The sequence below is a fragment of the Chenopodium quinoa genome, unplaced genomic scaffold (genome assembly GCF_001683475.1).
Source record: "Chenopodium quinoa cultivar QQ74 unplaced genomic scaffold, ASM168347v1, whole genome shotgun sequence".
Lineage (NCBI taxonomy): Eukaryota > Viridiplantae > Streptophyta > Magnoliopsida > Caryophyllales > Amaranthaceae > Chenopodium > Chenopodium quinoa.
Window position 1 is genome coordinate 1,219,635 of NW_018744187.1, and position 21,573 is coordinate 1,241,207.

A 21,573-nucleotide genomic window follows, 5' to 3' on the forward strand; every position below is an offset into this window, starting at 1 on the left:
AGAAATGAGAAGAGAGAAAGAGAAGAGAAGAGTAACAAGTTGGGTGACTTGTTCCTCAGGGTCTCAAGTTCGTAGAGGAACTTGAGTTTGAGTCGTTAGCTTGTAATAGGATCATTTGCCCTATTATAGTGAAGATTGGTTTCCCAAAATCCCAAGTGGTCGTGGTTTTTCCCCTTGTTAGGGCCAAGGAGTTTTCCACGTAAAATCTCTCTTGCATTCTTTAGATCCTTTAGTTAATCTCTCAGTTCCTTTAGCTAACTTAATTTTCATTCTGCAAAAAGTTTGGCTAAATTCTCATACTACAATTCAACCCCCCCCCCCCCTTCTTGTAGTATTCATTAAAACAACAACATGGTTTTATTTCTAGATATGATCTATAAATATAAACTATGCCTAGGGTTGCATGACTAAACAATTGACATACAGTGAACTGTCACACTAGCAACCAAGCTTCCCAAAAACCCTAACTCTCTCTCTCTCTACTCGGCCCTCTCTCTCTCCTCCCTATCCTTACGACCCTCCTCCTTGGGTGGCGCGTGTGGTGGCGCCTGGGTGGTGTTGTGGTGTGTTCGTGGCTCAAATCTCCGTTGAAGGTTGATTGAATTGTTCAGTCACAACTAACTAGCATTAGTGGAGGTTTAATCCGTGCTCGTGGACTAAGTAGAGGAATCACACATGGGGTTCTTTATCTCCCATTGTTCTTGCTCGATCGCACGTGGAATCACGCTTCTAAGGTCCTATTATATGTTCTTTATGTGTTATGCATTAGATACTGGGTGTAGGTACTATATGAATATGATTCATGATTTTCCGCTGCGTAGTACTTATAATTCCCTACAGTGGTATCAGTTAGCCTATTGCATTTACGCATATTGACTATAATTCTTTGATAGTCCACAAATTTAATTCAATTAGGAGGGAGAATAATTTAATTATGGGTCGATTATTATATTAAATGTGATTTAACTCTTGGAATTGATTAAATGCGATTTAATAATGCTCAAAATAGCCATGAAGAGATCCGAATTTTGCCCTAGACTACTCGAAAATTTCAAACCCCTTAAACCCTAATTTTGAAACCCTAACCCTAAATTATGAATTTTGTGTTTTGGTTTTGATTTAATTCGTTTACTATGTAATTAATGATTTTAATCTATTTTATTTCATGATAAATTATGAATTTTTCAAGATCAAATTATTTAATTTAAGAGTTAAATTAAATTGGGGATTAATTTCATGAAGAACCCTAATTTCAAGATTGAATGTGATTTAATTTTGAAATTAATTGGACCACATTAATATTAATTTAATTTTATAAAATATGTTTTGTTTTATTTAAATTAAATTAAAATAAAAAGGATTTTTAGCAGCGCCAACCGCGGCTGGGTGGCTGCCGCTGCAGGTGGTCCGGAGGGAGGGGCAGGAGGACGGGTCAGCAAAGGCAACAACAACAACACCGTGCAAGGGTTGCGCGGCACTGCTGCTGCTGTTGTGCACCGCTGCAGTGCAGCGTACACCTTACGGTGTACGGCCACCGTGGCTAGCTTTGGCTGGCCACACCACGGTGGTTGGTGCACGGTTTTCAAAAAAAAAAATTATTTTAAAAATATTTCAAGATAAATATGATTTATTTTGGATGAGATAAAATATTTTGAAAATATGATCTTTTATTTTGAAAGATAACTTCGGTTTTATTTGGATAAAATCTTTTATTTTAGGATAAAATCAAATCATTTAAAAGTTGTTATATTTGATATTATCCATATTTAAAGTTGTTAAATTTGTAATTATCAATAATTAAAGTGGTTAATTTTGGATAAGATTGATTAGGATATTCTGAGCATATTCCAAAAGGATAATAATTTATTTAAATAATGTGATTATCCCATAATTAATTTTGGATATAATTGATTTAAAATTTTGTAATTGGCTAGTAATTAGGATAGAATTTCCTCACTTTGTTAGGATAATCTTTGAGGATAAATATGATTTATCTTTTAAAATTAAAATAAGATTTGATTCTATCTCATGACTAATTTAAAATATATGATATTTTATTGATGGTCATGAATAATATATGATATTATATAAATACATTAATTAAAAATATGAGATATTTTGGTTCCATGTTTCCTTAATTGTGAACATTCGATGTTGTAGTTTAGGAAAGCATGATGAGTGATTTATTATGTGGCAATTTTATAATATATGATGTTGTTTATTGCTATATAATGACTAGTATGGCCTAGTAGATTGCTAAATACAATTTGCGCATCGTGATGTATTTTTGTAATCTTAGTACGGTCTACGTACCGATAAAGTATTTTTGTAATTTTATTTCATTTTATTTAAGTAGTAGATAAAATAGAGTAAAATTACAGGTTGTAGTCAATCCAAGAAATCCATGGAGTGAAGGCCCAAAGGAGCAAGATGGATGAGATCCGTGAAGATTCAAGTGGGAGTTTTTTGCTTTATTAGTTTCTTAGGATTAGGGGTCATGCTATGTCTTGTTTATGCATTCAGTTTATTATGCATGTTAGATTTTATTGATGTTTTGTGATGATGCGCTAGAGTTCACTATTTAATCACAACATAATAAATCTAGGTTCAAGTAATATTGAGGTTGCTTTTCCAATAAAAAACCCAATGAAACCTTAGATATTTATGATGGGTCATGCTAAAGCAGGGTGTCATATTATATCTTAGGGGAGTGGGGGTAAAACAAATTTTTACACTTTTTATTGGTTATACTCAACAAGGTTACCTAAAGAGTTTATAACCTTGAAGCTAAGGGTAATAATTAAACATGTGATGGGTAATTATTCAACCAAGAATTACAAAGAGTTGTAATCAGTAAAGAGTTTACTCACCTTGTAAATGTAATGGTTGATAGTAGGGCCAAAGTCCGGTCAATTATTGCACAAATAAAGGGTTTTGGAATCATTTATTCAATAGAGATAAATTAAAATTGAATAAATGCTTTAAAGTTGCCAATTTAATTTGCTTATGGCACTTTAAATTTTTATTAAACATAATTGAATTTTGCGTTTACTTTTAAGTAACATATCGTTCTAATTTTATTATTATATAATCTCCTCGATTGAAAATAAAGTTGAGAAACGTTCTCAAAAGATTAAAAGATAATCCATAAACCTATATTCCAATTTTGCTAAGATGGTTCTAAAAGGAAAGCTTTGGAAACCCATGTCACATGTATAAGGTTGGTTTTATTCAAAATGTTTGAGTAAAATACCAACACATTTTCGTTTTGAAAAGTGTTTCAAGGGATATAATGTGATGGGAGGTACAAACCCTCTAAAATAAAAGTATATAAGTCCAATAAAATCTCTTATCTTCAATATGATTGAACTTATACATGTGAAAGTGATTGGAAATAACTATGATCAAAAGTTGATCAAATGACATTATTCTTCATCCATTTCATATAGAGTTAAATAGTTGATTAAACTCTAATATGAGTAATGATAGAATATACTTAGCAAAATCGTGAAATGTGCTTAAAGTAGTTAAGAAAAGCATCATTTTGAACCTAAGAGAAATGTTCTAAGTGGCTCAAATGGGAAAGGTTTAGGAATATATGAGGATTGCATCAAAAGTTATAGGCCAAGAAATGCAAATAAGTTGCTACTTCTCAAACCTAGAACTACTTACATGCTAAAAGTTGTTATGAACAACAAATGTTTCCAATTAAATGGACCAATTCCAATTGATTAGAAACTACCTCATATAGTTGAAAGGTAAAAGAATGAAAATGTTCCAATTTAAGAAGTATATTATAGAAATTGATTTAGCACATTGCTACTTCTTGGATATATGATGTCTTGTTTAGTTCGCTCTCATTGAGAATGAGGTTGAACTAAATGAAGAAGTATGTCTAAAGGAGAAATAAATCTACAAGTTTAGAAGCAAATGTTGCTACTTCACAAGTAGAATTTACGAGTATGGAAGCAAAAGTTGCAACTTTATAAGTAGAACCTATATTTCACCTTACCTTGTTATTGGCTAGAATTAAATAAATGTTATTCATTCTTGCCATTATCAAAACACCATTCAATGTTAGTAATGACTAAGCATTGAATATTAAAAAAAACGTGGAATAAATGTTATTTTATGCTTCATTGAACCATAATGTGTTTTGAGATTGCTAAATAGGTTCAAAGTTCTATATGATAGAAATAATTAAACCATTTCTATATATATAAATTGTCTCTAAAATGTCAATTAATTCGAATAAAAAATGAAAATTGCATGCGGAGGATCCAAAGGGATGGAATTTCAATATCATTGGATTATGAATCCATTGATATATGTAATTATCATTCTAATTTGAAATTTTTACTAAGTCACCATTTAGAGAAATGATGATGTGAACTCGAGGTCGAATACATATCGATGTAAGAAAACCAAAGGTTCAAAGGCTAGAGACGGACAATGAAACTTCATTTGTGATATGATCACTATTTATGCTTAGTTGAAGCATGGAAATGAAAATACTGAAAAGTTCAAAAGGTTCGGTATGAAGTTCAGTGATACTTGACAAGATAATGATTACATTACAATATGATTGTAATTGTGAAAATTTAAGTCAAGACATATACTTGGCAACACATTCAAAGTATTGCGATATGATCGTAATAATGAGAATTTAAGCCAAGACCGGGAGTTGTGAAATCATTTTACGACAAACTCCGAAAGAAAACCTTGTGAAGTGTTTATGAAGGGAGCTATCAATATATATGAGATATATTTTGATAATGGATAAAATTACCTATCTTCCAACCATTTTTCAGGGGATATACTTTTAATATAAGCTACAAAACTAAACAAACTACATAGGTTAAATCAAATTATAGCAAAGGCTTTATATGTGATATGGATAAGAAAAGTTCTTATTAAGTCTTTCTACAAAGCAAGGAATAAATCTTGTATTAAATCATTTAATGCACGATCAATTCCTATACAGAGTACGGGGTACTACTACACTAATCATACTTAGCACAAAATGTTTGTTTCTCAAGCAGGTGCCCTTATGGAAATTGTTCCAAAAGGTCAAGTGAAAGTAGTGTAAATCTTGAAATAGTTCGAGAAAAGAAACAAACAAACATGGTTCAAACCATGGTTGGTTCACCCTATGCTAAAAGTGCCTCCTCAAAAAGGCAAGTGGCAGTATAAGAATCTCGAAAAGTTTGAGAGCCTTGAAAGAGTTCAAGAAAAATGATTTTTAAAATCTTGAAGAAATTTGAGAAGTAATCGAATCAAAGCAACAATATGAGCATGATTCACCTCATGTTACAAATGACAACGCGTGGTCTCATTAAGTGTAATGGGAGTAATAACCATGTGTCGAAGGTAGTACATTCCAAGTGCACATCCTCAAATTGTCGTTTCTCATTGAAAACTAAACAAAGTTGTTGTATGAGTCTCAATTGTTGCATAAAAACCCACAATGATGACTAGCATATGTAAAATTTAGCCAAAGAAATATGATTTCATATTTACTAAGAGTTCTAAAATATTCATTTTGGAACATGATGATTATGCAAGTAATAAAGATGATTTAACAATTTATGACTCCAAGTGGTTTAAAAACCAGGAAATCTGAAATAGATTCTAAGTCTGTAAGCAAGTGTATGACACTTAAATAATTTGCTTAATTGGGTGAGATCCATTATAAGCAAAACAGACAAGATAGAAAATGTTTTCTAACTAAAGAAAAGACTTGTTAGAGGATTCAACTAATTCATAGTATGACTATGACCACGATGAAAATAAACTTTACATTAGTCATGTTGCAAAGATCTATTAAAGATATTTTAGTGATTACTACCTTATATGATTTGATAGATGGACTTCAAAACACTTTATTGAAATTGTTCATGAAAGAATATTTGTATATGATACAATCAAAAGTTTGAAGATCCAATAATCCTAGGGATGCATAGCATCATGGAGTTAATGTTCTTAATTTTGTGAGTAAATCAAATCGTTTGATGTTCTCGTAAAATGAAGAAAAGGTCTTGTGTGTACAAGATGTTTAGTGGGAGCTATGAATTCTTCTTGATCTAGTATAAAGAGAAATTATTCATTGCTTGAAGGGTCAAGTAATGGCTGATGCATTTTGTATGAAAAACCTTGAAGAGGATGATGAATACATTTGGGTTTCAAGATCTATAGAGATAGGTCTCGAAGGATGTTTGAGTTTGGTTAAGAAACTTATATTGATAAGATTCTTATAAGGTTCAACGTTATATTGAAAGGAGTTTCAATCCCATGTAAAATGGCACATTGCTTAATGATTCAATGCTTTGAGAAATGTTGATGAAATTAATGTTTTGAGTGATTATCCTAATGCAATATGCAAAGGATGCATCATGCATGTCAGCGACTATACTCGTCTATTTGATTCACGCATTTTAAGAACAAGTGATGATAGGTTTCAATCAAAATCCAATATAACGTTGGAATACAAATTAGAAATTCCAGATTTCCTTGCGAAAGGGGCGAAGGAAATTCTTAATGTATGGAGATGAATATGATTATAAAATTTAGAAATTGCAAAATTCATGTTTATGAGAATGTCTCATGAACTCTACTTACTAAACCCCTTCCATTACCAAAGCATGAGAAACATGCTAATGAAATTGGATTGAGGCAAATGATGTAATTAGAAAATGTATTTGTTTTTGGAGAAAAACAAGTTACATATGTAATACATTCATTTGCGGAATTATGTTTATCAATTGAAACAAAGTTTCAATCTAATTTAATCGTGGTTTCAATATTAAATAAAATGTCCAAAATAATTATGAATTGATGGGCTCATCAGGTTGATGACCTGTTGAATGAAACCCCACAGGTGAACTAAATTCATACATTATTTAAGTTCCTAGTTCGGAATCATTAAAGTGGACATAAATGATTTCATAAATTTGAATAGCATGTAAGATTGATTGGATAGTGCAGTTTCATGGGCTATAGGAGCATAGTGATGATGCTCGGTCAATCACATGGATATGCATGAATGATGCATGATCGAACTATAGACCTACTTTGAAGTTCAATATAGAACTTCCGGATATATTAGTGCATTCCTTTGACATTAGTGGAACACTGATTCCATTCAATGATTGATTTAGCTGTGGTACACTCAAACGTCCAGCCGTAACTGGGGATTATAAAGGGTGTTTCCCGGTTGCTTCATGAGTTGAGTGGGACCTTTGGTTGCCACAATATTGGATTGAGTATACCTATTAAATAGGAATGTTTCTTGGCCCCTTGAAGAGGGAGAATTCAGTAAATGCATGGTCGTGCTCAAATGCATTACATAGTGATCATTTGTTTTGTGAATCTAACTCAGTATTTCAAGAAGAGATTTGTAGACTAATATGATCACGACATGAGATGCAATAATGTACAAGTTATTCATCACTTTACCAATTCTATGCAAACTCATATATTTCTATATACTTTGGCTCATCCTTTCTTTCTTACCAAATTTATCCTTTGTTTCGTTGATTACACTTTCAATAACATATGTCCCTTGTTTAACTTGCACCGGCCACTCAAATCCATGATTGGATACTTTTTACCTAGATAACTATATGTTTTAGTTCTTAAACTTCCTTGACATAGTGAACTTTCATGGTTCTTTCTATATCAATCTCAAAATGTTGCCATGCCAATGCTGATTTGTATGGTGACCTTGTGTTGATTTTCACTTCAATGCTATCTTTACATCCTTTAATTTTTGAAACTGAGTACACATGCTATGTACATGACCTCCAATGTCAACTATTCCTTTTGTTTCTCCATTTATTACTTGGTGAATGTTGTAATAGTCCTCAATGTATTACCAAAGTTCTCCTGTACACCTTCTAGGATATTGAAAGAAACTAGAAATCTCTATCTAACATGATATTCTTAGGATCGATAAGTGCAATTACGAGATATATCAAGGATCACGATTATGGAGATAATTAGTTCATTCTATAGGATCGTCAATGTTTGGTGCTAGATATGACAATTGATATTTGAGCTAGCTTAATGGCCCAAAGCCTTATAGAGTGGATCCTACAAGGTCACACATAAGAGTATTGGGTTAAACAAGTTAGAGGCCCATTATTGGGCCTCATGAGTTTATGACATACCATGTTGATAATTGGGCTTGGATAGTTAGAAGAGTCTAATGGTTTTTGGACTTGACATGGTTTTATTTCTAGATATGATCTATAAATATAAACTATGCCTAGGGTTGCATGACACAACAATTGACATACAGTGAATTGTCACACAAGCAACCAAGCTTCCCAAAAACCCTAACTCTCTCTCTCTCTACTCGCCCCTCTCACTCCTCCTTGTCCGTACGACCCTCCTCCTTGGGTGGAGCGTGTGGTGGCGCCTGGGTGGTGTTGTGGTGTGTTCGTGGTTCAAATCTCCATTGAAGGTTGATTGAAGTGTTCAGTCACAAGTTCACAACTAACTAGCATTAGTGGAGGTTTAATCCGTGCTCGTGGACTAAGTAGAGGAATCACGCATGGGGTTCTTTATCTCCCATTGTTCTTGCTCGATCGCACGTGGAATCACGCTTCAAAGGTACGATTATATGTTCTTTATGTGTTATGCATTAGATCTTGGGTTTAGGTACTGTATGAATATGATTCATGATTTTCCGCTGCGTAGTACCTATAATTCCCTACACATGTAGTCTCACAATGAGTTTGATGTAAGCCTTCGCAAGTTGCTCCACCCTCCAAGTTTCCTTCATTGGTTTTTAAACATTGTGGGCTTAGAAAAAATTATCCACCACAATTCAAATGAAACAATCACACTTAACCATCAATACACCACCTTTACCAAATTCTTTTTCTACTTATCCTTTCCTGAGTGTATTTCACTTTCCTTCCATTATATTTCCTTTCAGCCTCTTATTCTTAAATTACAAAGTATATTCAAGATTTTATACCAATGAATATCAAAATAACACATCCTCTTATGAATTCAACCCAAATTCACATTCTCTACTTGATTTTCCTTCACCTCCTTGAATATTTTTGGTCTCATACTGTTGTTGTTCCAACATTTTCTTTACTTTTTGTTTTTCCAACTTTTTTGAGGAGGTTAATTTCCTAATTTCCCATTTAATTTGTATCAATCCACCACATCACCTCCCTTTCAATGATATTGAATGCCTTACCCATATTCCTTTACCAACTCCAATCATTTCTTTGCTACATATTCAAATCCTTGTGCGTGTGAGTCTATCTCAAACTTTAAACTTCATTCAAAATAATCATGTTTCCATACAAAATTATTTCACATTTATTACTCTCCGTGAATTTCAATTACTCTCTATTAATATACATTAACTTGTCAATAATCCTTGAAAATCTGTCATAGACCCCTATCAAACCCATTATCCAACTTAAAAATCTAAAATGACAATTATTAATTTATAACATAGTTCATAATTCACCGCTTCTATCCTTGCTACACCAACAATTACCTCTATACTTTATCACAAGGTCTCCCAAAATGGTCCTTTCTTCAATCATAACTCACTCTTAGGAAAAACCATGCATGTATTTGCTTCTCTCTCTACATTAATAACTTTATCACAAGTTTTCACATCGTCCTTTCCTTCTCATTCTTAGAATTTACCAAAATATCTTTAATAAAAACACTCTATTCCCTTATATCCATATAAAACATAGGTGTTTTGTTAACCCAAAAGGCAAAATAAAACTTTAACCGTCCAAATCTTGTCATAAATACCAATTTTGAAATGTCCTCTTTCAAATATTCTTACTTAGTAGTTCCTATTGTAGACACCTAAAAATGTCTCCCCAAAACCAAACCCGATGATGAACAACCTTTCACCGCCACTATTGGTCGGGTTCAGTATTTAATCCCGAGAGTGCTTAAAAAATCGTATTTGATTAAATTCATATTTTTGAACAGTCCATGGATTAGTCTTGATGTTTGGTAAAAGCATAGTTTTAATTTCAGCACAAACTTGTTATTTAATTTTAGCCCAAACCTTTTTTATTTTATTGTTTTATTATTTATTTTTGGCCCAAACCTTTTATTTATTTTTATTTAATTATTTTCTTGTTTTATAATAATAAGTCGAAAAAGGCCCGAAATTATCAATCGGCACTTAAAATGCCGAAAGAAATTAGGGTTAAAAATGTATTTAGACGGAAAAGTGGGCTGGAAATTCCCGTGCCACGGCAGGTACCCATCGTGTCATGGGAATCAGTCCCGTCTGACGGTGGGATTTCCCGTGACACGGGAAATTTCGTGTCTTTTCCGCGTAAATCCTTAACGCGTTTTCTTCCCCGTTTTCTGAAAATTTTCCGCGTCACACCAAAAATGTACCGTGTCACGGGAATGTTTCCCGTCTGACGGTGGGATTTCCCGTGTCACAGTACAGTTTTCCGTGTCGCGGGATAATTTTTTAGGGTTTTTATCATTTTAAGGTTCCGTGTGCTCCCTCAGCACATTTTCTCTATAAATACCCCTTCATTTCTGATGTACGGGGCATCAATTAATTCTCTAGTTTTATTTTTCTCTCTTTTACGCTTTAGCCTAAACAGTAGCCTACCCTTTTTCTTTCAAAATTCCTTCTTCAAGTACTCCAAGGAGTCCATACTTTACTCGTGGCTCTGTCCTTAAGCCAAGGCGTGAAAGGTAGAATTGTTTGAGGGTTTGGCTCTAAATCAATTCTAATTTATTTAATTTAATTTAATTTAATTATTGTTTTATTATTATTTCCTTGAAGTTACTAACTCGTTTATTATTTTGTAGTTGCAAACAAACAAAATCAAAGTAAAAATTATGTTCCTTTTTAATCTTGTTAATTAATTTAAGTGATCACAAATATTTTAGAATTACGTGTTGCATTAATATTCAACCAATTTAGCTTAATAATTGTTTGGAGAAAATTGAATCTTTGTTTGTATGCCTTTGAGATAGCAGGAATCACTTTTCACTATAAGAATCGAGTAGAGGCCAATACTGGAGAATGTGACTCTATGACTCACTTCGTACCATCATCCCCGATCCTCCTTTCATGGTTCCGAACCATATGGAGTTAGTAATTTCATGGATTATGAATGTGGTGTAACCTTCACGGGTCAATCGTTGTTGCCTTCGTTGTCCTTTTATCGTGGTTGCCTTTTATGATCCATGAACGATTTACAAGTTCCTTAAAAACTTGTTGGCGGCTCCCTACTTTCCTTGTCCCTAATCGTATACGTCAATTCCCACTTCCTATGAGTGCCAAGCATATTCACAACATGCCTTTTACGTAAGCGCACTTCGATTGACGCCTACAATTTGGTGACTCCACTGGGGAGGATTCTTGATTATTTATCGATTTGAGTGATCGGTATTTAATTAAGATGAGTGGATGAGACTTGAAAGATTCTTGAAAAAAAAATTCATGTGATTAATTTGGCATTTTTTGCATATGCATAGACGTTTTAACGCCGCATTTAGGTCTGCCCCGTAAGAAAATTGAATAACTTGGTTGCGCACAAAGGAAAACAGGGCACCAGTCAGATCTTCTGACTGTCGTGCCACGGAAAAATCTGTCATGTCACGGTACAGTGCACCGTCTAACGGTGCACAGTACCGTGGCACGGGAGTTTTTACCGTGTCACGGCAGTCCTAAAATAAGTCTGGTGGCTTATTTTCTCTTCTCACAGTCAACTTCCTTCGATTTTTCTGAAAAAACGTATGTGTTCTACATGCGTCTTAGCCCCGGGGGATTTAAGCTCTATCAACCCAAAAACGCTCATGGCAATAAGGGTTCATCCGAGTTATTAAATCCACCCAAACCATGGAGTCGAGTTCGATTTCATCACGAACTCGCGGAGCCGCCCGTTGGCATACACCCTCAGGGGAGGCTGCCTTGCTAACGCGTCCAAACTCTTAACCATGGTACCCTATTGACACCAGATAAACTTGACCATAGTCGAACATAGAAATTTACCTTAGGTTGCAAACTATTCTTTTCATCATTGTGCCTACGTGTTTTATGTTTGGTCGTTTTGATCCTAACCTTAACAATCTTTCTTTGTCTATGGTGGATTATTTATGACTAACGATTGCCAATGGACCGTACTCACTTAGTAATTAGGAAACAAAAAAAAAAAAAGTGTCTGCTGCGCCACGGGAAACTCTACCGTGTCACGACAAATTTTCACCGTGACACGGTGGATTTCCAAAAAAAAATAAATATTATTCCCCGTGCCATGTCAGCATCCACCATGGCACGGTGGAGTTTCCTGTGGCGCGGTAAACATTCCCGTGCCACGGCACAGTCCACCGTGGCGCGGTGGACCTGCAGCAAAAAAAAAAAAAATCACGTGCCATGTCAGCATCCACCGTGGCACGGTGGAGTTTCCCGTGGTGCAGTAAACATTCCCGTGCCACGGCACAGTCCACCGTGGCCTGGTGGACCTGCAGCCAAAAAAAAAAAAAAAAATCACCGCATCACGGCAGCTTGTCACGTGACACGGTACAGTTTCCGTGTCACGGTACCCTTGAAATAAGTCCAGTCAGATTTTTTAAGTCGTCTATGTTAATTTGGTCCTCGCGTCAGTCATTTTGGTTATTGTTCACATGTCTAACCATACGATCATACCACGAGTCTTATAACATCACTTAGTCACTCACGAGTTAAGTATAGTCCACACACTTTCTTTATGTTTCGACTCGAGTCGTGCACCAGGTCGTTTATGATCGTATATTAGGTTCATGCACCCTTTTTTCGTCATAATAAAAAAATGAGTGGAGTTTTCTCACCTGTTTTCAAATGTCTATTTTTTTCCTTCCTTTCCTATCATGAGCAATGAGTCAAACAATTAAGTGAATTATTTTATTTCACAGTATTTGGTCAAGGAACAGGGATAGATTAATACGGTTCGAGTCATTACCGCAACAATCTCTCGGATCTAATAGGCGTTCAAAGAGAACTTTGCCATCTCCATTACTCATCACCTTTCAATGGCCACTAAAGAAGATATTGAGAACATCAACAAATCCATCGAGGCACTGTCTGCCATGATGTAAACCCTTACCACTAGGGTCACTATCATGGAACAAAACAAGGTCACTGTTTCCACCCTTGATAAACTGAAGGAACAAATGAGTAAGATTTATGAGGATTTCACTTATGTGGAACAACCTCCCACTCCTTTGGATGTGAAGGACAAACTCCCTAAAACGTTCTCCACTGTTGATATTCCAAAGTTCAAGCCTAATGACAATCCAATATTCCATTTGAAGGCGTTCTCTGCAACCATGGCTCTTAAGGGATTGGATGTAACACTCTTCCCTACGGTGTTCCCTCTCTCCTTAGAACATGCTTGCCAACAATGGTTTTATTCCTTAGGTGCCAAGCATACTACGAACTTGGCAAGATGTAACCGACTGTTTCATGAATCGTTACAAGTGTAACATTCAAACTAAAACTTCTGAACGTTAACTCTCCATTCTCAAACATAAAGAGAATGAAGGCTTCACTGCTTACCTGAACAGGTGGAGGGAAATAGCTTCACTCTTGGTAGATCCCCCCAAAGAAAGAGAGATGGTTCGCCTCTTTATTTAAAATATGACTCATAAATATAGGGAACATCTCAAATTTCTTCCATTGAACACTTTCGAAGCTGTATACGACATCGACATCAATATCGAGGATGAGCTAATAAAGACTGCTGGTAGTAACAATAATAACACTTGGAAAAACAAGAAGAACGACCATCCTTCTTCTTCGTCTTCTAAGCATGAAAGTACTACCAACAATATAAGCCAAGTTGATCTCAATGAAGTGTGAGATCTTAATACTCCATTGCCCAAGAAGAAAAGAACTTACACTCCTTTAGGAATGACTTATGATGCGGCCTTTGATCGCCTTTACAGTCAAGGCTTGATCACACCTATTGGGCCATTTCCAGAGCCAAAACCTGAAGAAAGGAGCGCCAAATGGAATCCCAATGCCCATTGCAAGTACCATCAACGAAGGGGCCACACTACGGAGCAATGTTGGAATTTGAAGGACGTCATTCAAGACTTGGTGGATGCAAACAAACTTCCTGTCCCTCCAGGCGGCAAGAAGTAATGAACACAAGGCGCACAGCAGATCCTTCGTGCAAGATTTCATGATTTCTTTCTTTATCATTCATCTCCATTCCCCATTCATGTCTAGCATAGGTTTTCCATTTTGAATTTTTATATGTTTTATGTGTTTCGTTCACCTATTCCATTAATAAAATGAGCAACTTTCCTTTACATCTCGATCATAGAATTTTTCATTCATTCATTCTAAATTAAAAAAACATAAATCAATTACCGAACTAAACCCAAGGTACACCAATGACTTGAGGCACCTTTGCAACCATGTCATTCCCTGTTAACCGTTCAATCACATTCCATTTCTTCATCAACCATTTTGAGCCTTGTCTAACGTTTGGCCTTCATTTCTTCAACCCACATTCACTTAACCCTGGGATTGGAAGATGTGTAATTGTATAACATTCAAAAAGCAAGTAAAAAAAAAAAGAAAGCAACAATAAAACAATGTCTTTGATATGAACACGTCTCAAATTGCGACTCTCATCGAATGCTTGGTACCGTGCCTGAGAAACATGAATGCTAAGTGAGTGATGGACCGCATGATCTGAGATTGTCTACATTGATTCAAAAGAATAAAAAAAAAGAAAAAAAGAAATTCAAAACAAAAAAAAGTTGAAAATAAACTTGCAAAATTCAAAATTTTCAAATTCAAAATTACACATCTTGGGGATTCTCTCGGGTCTTGAACCTTTTATCCCTTTCTTCCTTAAACCATCAACTTAACCACATTACAACCCTTGAAAGACCTCTTTGAGGTGTACATACACTTGTGCAAAGTTCGATTAGAGCTACGTTCGGTCTGATTCCTAACGGATACGTAGGCAACCTCACATCGAGGTGCGGCCACATTCATATTCATATCCATGCATGATCGAGTCAAAGAATATCCAATGCTTACCCCTACCCATTTAGATCTAGACTTGGGGGCTTGAACCCACACCATTTAGCCTAAAGAGTCATCATCTTTGACTCTTCCCACATCTCTTTCCATCGCCATAACACTTGCAGCCAGCTTTAGTATCACTTTCACACACTTCACTCACACATTCATATCCATATCATCCTTCCCTTTAGGAACCCTTTATCATGAAATCTTATTTCCTTACAGCGCATGCTTCATCATCTTTTAAGATAACATTCATTAGAAGAATCGTTGTATACTTGCTTAGCTTCCTGACCTGAGCAATATTCATTGTTTCATGCATCGCATAATGTGCTGAGAAACATTTATACATCAATGATGTTTAATCATACAAAGCATATCGTGCTTAGCTCCTTGACCTAAGAAACGTTCATTATGCAATAATCACTTCATCTGTATACGTTCTTAGCTTCCAGACCTAAGTGACGTTCAAGATCGTTTCTTTACACCATAAATGATGCTTAGTTCCAAGACCTAAGTTAATTAATCTATCGTGTCACATGATGTAATTTTCCTTAGCCTCCTGGCCTAAGGACATGCATCATGCATACATTACTTTCAAGAAAAGCAATTCAATCCATGCGATTCATTTTGTCTTGCCCAACGAGGAAGCTCAAAACTTCTTTCCTTTTTTTGCGTCTTTTCTTTTGGAAGGAAGTTCGAAAATAAAGTTCAGTTTTCACATCTTTCTTTTTCGGGAGAAAGTCGGTACCCTCCACTCATGACAAAAATTGACGGAAAATTTTTGCTTTTGCATCTTCGTTTGCTTGTGTCTGCACACACACATATACACACACACACACACACTCACAAGTCATACACATGTCATGTCACATCAAGTCAAACTTGGTCAAGTCAGTGGTCAAGTTAATCATAATATATACGAGTCCATTGGCAAATTTATTTTGCAGGTCTCAATTACAGCCCACGTTTGGGGACAAGCGAACCATTTACAGCCCACGTCAAGGGACAAACGGACTATTTACAACCAGCCCACGTCCGGGGACAAGCGGACCATTTACAACCCACGTCCGGGGACAAGCGGACCATTTACAACCAGCCCACGTCCGGGGACAAGTGGACCATCTACAGCCCACGTTTGGGGACAAGCTACCCAACTACAACCCACGTTCGGGGACAATCGAACCACCATCATTTCACGGCGCAAGGTTCTCGATACACAGAGACTTGCAATCTCATCATCTGGCGACTTTCCTCAAGCATGGAAAGCGTTATCGGTGGATTTTTCTTCAAGCATAGAAAACCGCCAAATTTTTTTGTCAGCTTTCCTCAAGCATGGAAAGCGTTATCGGTGGATTTTTCTTCAAGCATAGAAAACCGCCAAATTCCTTTGTCGGCTTTCCTCAAGCATGGAAAGCGTTATCGGTGGATTTTTCTTCAAGCATAGAAAACCGCCAAATTCCTTTGTCGGCTTTCCTCAAGCATGGAAAGCATCATCGGTTGATTTCTTCAAGCATAGAATGACACCAAATTCATGTGTTGACTTTCCTCAGGCATGAAAAGTATCATCCGTTAGGTTTCTTCAGGCTTAGAAAACTACCAAACTCCTTAGTCGGCTTTCCTCAGGCATGGAAAGCGTTTCAACAAACCTCATCCGGTGGATTCCTTCAAGCATAGGAAGCTGCCAAACTCATTTGTCACCGATACACTGGTGCCAGATACATATACTATCCTTTTACTCTTTTATCTGTAGAAGTAACATTTTTCTGCAGGTATCGGCGTATACAGAATGATTTAGGATCGCAAAACGTCTTAAATCATTCTCCGTCCCTATCGACTACTTTGACTATCATTTTCGAAACTAACGTTTCTACAAACTCAGTCAAAGTGGGGACTTCTATAGACACCTAAAAATGTCTCCCCAAAACAAAACCCGATGATGAACAACCTTTCACCGCCACTATTGGTCGGGTTCAGTATTTAATCCCGAGAGTGCTTAAAAATTCGTATTTGATTAAATTCATATTTTTGAACAGTCCATGGATTAGCCTTGATGTTTGGTAAAAGCATAGTTTGAATTTCAGCCCAAACTTGTTATTTAATTTTAGCCGAAACCTGTTTTATTTTATTATTTTATTATTTATTTTTGGCCCAAACCTTTTATTTATTTTTATTTAATTATTTTCTTATTTTAGCCCAAATAATAATAAGTCAGAAAAGGCTCGAAATTATCAATCGGAACTTAAAATGCCGAATGAAATTAGGGTTAAAAATGTATTTAGACGGAAAAGTGGGCTGGAAATTCCCGCGCCACGGCAGGTACCCACCGTGTCACGGGAATCAGTCCCGTCTGACGGTGGGAAATCTGCCGTAACACGGGAAATCTGCCGTGACACGGAAAATTCCGTGTCTTTTCCGCGTAAATCCTTAACGCGTTTTCTTCCCCGTTTTCTGAAAATTTCCCGCGTCACACCAAAAATGTATTGTGTCACGGGAATGTTTCCCGTCTGACGGTGGGACTTCCCGTGTCACGGTAGAGTTTGCCGTGTCGCGGGATAATTTTTTAGGGTTTTTATCATTTTAGGGTTCCGTATGCTCCCTCAGCACATTCTCTCTATAAATACCCCCTTATTTCTGATGTACGGGGCATCAATTAATTCTCTAGTTTTATTTTTCTCTCTTCTATGCTTTAGCCTAAACACTAGCCTACCCTTTTTCTTTCAAAATTCCTTCTTCAAGTACTCCAAGGAGTCCATACTTTACTCGTGGCTCTGTCCTTAAGCCAAGGCGTGAAAGGTAGAACTATTTGAGGGTTTGGCCCCAAATCAACTCTACTTAATTTAATTTAATTTAATTATTGTTTTATTATTATTTCCTTGAAGTTACTAACTCGTTTATTATTTTGTACTTGCAAACAAACAAAATCAAAGTAAGAATTATGTTCCTTTTATTTCTATTATTTTTCTAACGATTTTATATTGTTGGAATTATGGCTGAATTGCTTCCAATATTGATGTTATTCTATTATATTTGTTGATCACCATATTGCATGTTAAAGGGAATATGTAATTGAAAATTACACCTAATAAGATAATTTGGACAACCGGTTTAGGTTCCTTTTTAATCTTGTTAATTAATTCAAGTGATCACAAATATTTTAGAATTACGTGTTGCATTAATATTCAACCAATTTAGTTTAATAATAGTTTGGAGCAAATTGGATCTTTGTTTGTATGCCTTTGAGATCGCAGGAATCACTTTTCACTATAAGAATCGAGTAGAGGCCAATACGGGCGAATGTGACTCCATCACTCACTTCGTACCATCATCCCCGATCCTCCTTTCGTGGTCCGAACCATATGGAGTTAGTAATCTCATTGATTATGAATGGGGTGTAACCTTCACGGGTCAATCGTTGTTGCCTTCGTTGTCCCTTTATCGTGGTTGCCTTTTATGATCCGTGAACGGTTTACAAGTTCCTTAAAAATTTGTTGGCGGCTACCTACTTTCCTTGTCCCTAATCGTATACGTCAATTCCCACTTCCTATGAGTGCCAAGCATATTCACAACATGCCTTTTACCTAGGCGCACTTCGAACGACCCCTACACATATCCTCAAGTCTAACCTCAAAATTATATTCTCCATTACGTTTGATCAAACAAATTGTCACTCCAAGGCAAAAGATAATTACTCTTTATTTTCATCTTGGTCAATCCCCCCATAGGCACTTTACAAACATTGTTATCATCCCTCTTATCAATTACATGCGCCCCAAAGCAATTTCACCTTCTTAAACAACCCTTCAACTGTATCATCAAACCCCTTTACATAATGCAACATTAATCCTTTCTTTCCTCACAATGTTGTCCTTTTAATACCTCCAAACTTCACTCAACCTCTATATTTCTTTGCTTACATTCTCTTGATTACATTTCTCCTCCAATCAACCCATAATATTTCCTCTAGCATCTCGTGGATAAATCTCATGACCCATAAATAATCTCTTATTCAATCACCTCATAAACAATCCTTGCTCAAATTATATCAACATATCTCAATCAAATTCATAAGTCTTGTCATAAACTATTCTCTTTAATGACATTTTCATATCCCTTGTTCAATATTCTCGATACTTTCTAGTATACTGTGTCTTTATAGTTCAAGTTTTCTTAATTTTTCCAGAGTTACTCAAGCCACCTTCATACTTTTTCTCATTCCCAAAGTACTCCTTTAAAGCTTCTTTAGCCATCTTCTTAGCCTTTCACCTACCTTATCTCTTGTTGTGATTCTTTATCTTTATCCTTAGTCTCACCTTCTTTTTAACGAATACATGAATTGATTATTCATAATACAATTCAATCAAACTCCAAAAGACTTTATGTTTTGACAACCACCATTGAAATTCATAGTTCACCACCCTTCAACTCATTCCTTTAAATTTAAAGCAACATCATTTCCTTGAATACCTAGAGATCTTAACCACTTGGAGCACTACTCTAAAATAAGCAACATTTTCATTTACACTTAAACTTCACGATATTTTCCTTCTATTTGCATGAAAGCCTGGAAAAACTTATTTCGGGTTTGTTATCTCAAATGACCATCAAATAAGATTGAGTGTATTCACAACTTATGTGTTCCCATTAACATGGTAAAATCAACTCTCTCCAGTACAAACTATACAAACTTTTATTCACTTTCAAATTCTCAAGACACAAATTGGTTTTAAACAACTTGCATATCTCTTTAACTCAACCATAAAAACTTCGGGAATTGATCTTCTTTTGGTATATAGGTGGTTTTCGCTTCTTAACTCTATCTTGTTACACCTTTTCCCACTATGGGATTATTGGTGGTTATATCATCCCTGGAAATATATTAAGTTTTCCTTACTACCTAGCTCTAATCATTTCCATCACTAGAATTGTTTCTTGTCACCATACTTTCTTGATGATAAAACTGGTTGCTATATAGGTTGGGTCAAAACACTTAGCTTCCTCTTATTCTAATCAACTAACACTAACCAATAAACTCAATCAAGAAACAATTATTATTTAATTCGAATTAAGGTTTGAGGTAAAATATTTTTGTCGCCATTCCCAATAATTCAAATTCATAAAAACATGATTGATAAACAACCATAGTTCACATAATTAAATAGGGGTGAAAGTAAATTGGATAAAAACCAAAAACCGAACCAAACCATGTTAAAAGGGTGTTGACTTGCGTTGACTTTTCTCTCTTCTCTCTCCTTCCATGGTGATCTGATTTTTCTGGTTTTCTTCAGCTTAATCGGTTCCAATGGCTCAGAAGAAGAAGCAATCTACTCCTCATCCCTTAAACAACTTGAATCATGCTTCTAAATCTCTATTGAATGATGGTGTTAATAGGTTGAATGTGACTAAGCTTGCGGTTTCTTCTTCTTCGATTCAAGAGATTGATGAGGATCCGGATGAGCTGGTTACTCCTCCTTCTCATTTGAGTCGCTCAACTGAGAAGATTACAAGAGCTGAGCTTAAAGCACTTGAGGACTTTCATATGCGTCTGATTAAGGCTAATAAAACAGTGCCCAGATCCACTGTTTCATTGGATCTCCGAGCTTCTTCATCTGAGCTGAATGCAGGGTATGCTTCAAGAGGTAATACTATGGTGGCTGAAGGTAATCCTGGCCTTAATTTCGGTTCTGTGCCGCGAATTCCAGAGACAACAACCCCTGCTACTATTCCATTGGTTTCTGGGATCGGTTCTGCTCCAAGTGCTGACCCGGTTTCTTTGGGGGATGATGTGGTCCCTCCTCAACCAAATATTCCTGCTCCTAAGCCAAGCGTTTCTAAGCTCACTGCTAAGGGTTCGACCCTCTCTTTTGTAGCTCCAATGGTGAAAGATGGCAAATCTATTGCAATGTTACAACAAGCTGAAATTACCGAAGGTGATCTTAAGTGGAAGAATTCTGTAATTTTCTATGTCATAGGCTATTATCCCACTATAGCTGCTGTCCATAGATACATTGCTGAAAATTGGAATGATGATGGCTACTTTCTGATTAAATTTCAAAACTCTGATGATATGAATGTTGTTCTTAACGCTAGTCCACACATGTTCTTTGGTAAGGCGACTATTGTTAAGCCTTGGTGTGAGAAATTTGACTTTCATGAGGTTTTGAGAACAATTCCTGATTTGGGTATTTTATACCCTGCCAAGTGGCCCAATCAGAGCCTGACACATGTCACTGGAAGGGGCACCTACTTGGACCTTCCAGATGGTGACACGTGTCAAGCAGATATTGCCGCCTGGGAATGGCGGCTTTCAAGGCCCAAATCCCAAGGGGCCCTTAAAAAACGGCGTGCCCTAATCCCTAGGTCACCAGATCCTAGGGAGGGCACACTTTCCAAAAGGACCCTATAAATAGGGACATTCTTACATTTATGACAAGACAGAGAAAAAGAGAGAGATATACTCGCACTACGAAACAATACGTCACTTACTACAGAGTTGTTAGTTTCAAAAGAACATACAACACTTTACTTGA